A 361-nucleotide genomic window follows, 5' to 3' on the forward strand; every position below is an offset into this window, starting at 1 on the left:
ATGAGAGAGCTGTTGGCATGCCATGCTGGTTGTCGTTGTGACTCAGAGCTATCCTTGTCGTGTAGGACTTGGTTGTTACCTTCCTTTGCCTTTGGAATCTGGCATGGGGCCTTCTGGTACCATGAAAGCTAGTCCTCACAGAGCAGGTTTTCAGGTCACTTCCAGCTCAGGGGCCTCTGAGGCCTTTGTCAGAAGTACATGATATCCTCAATAATAGGGACTTACCTTTCACCTCAGGGGGCAACCAAGTAAAATAGCAATAATGTTTGGAACAGCCTGTAATGTTTTGGATCTCTTGGACAACGCTTACTGTCTTAGTTGTTTTCCTACCTCTGTGAAGAGACACCATGACCAAGGCAAC

The sequence above is a fragment of the Arvicanthis niloticus genome, chromosome 2 (genome assembly GCF_011762505.2).
Source record: "Arvicanthis niloticus isolate mArvNil1 chromosome 2, mArvNil1.pat.X, whole genome shotgun sequence".
NCBI lineage: Eukaryota > Metazoa > Chordata > Mammalia > Rodentia > Muridae > Arvicanthis > Arvicanthis niloticus.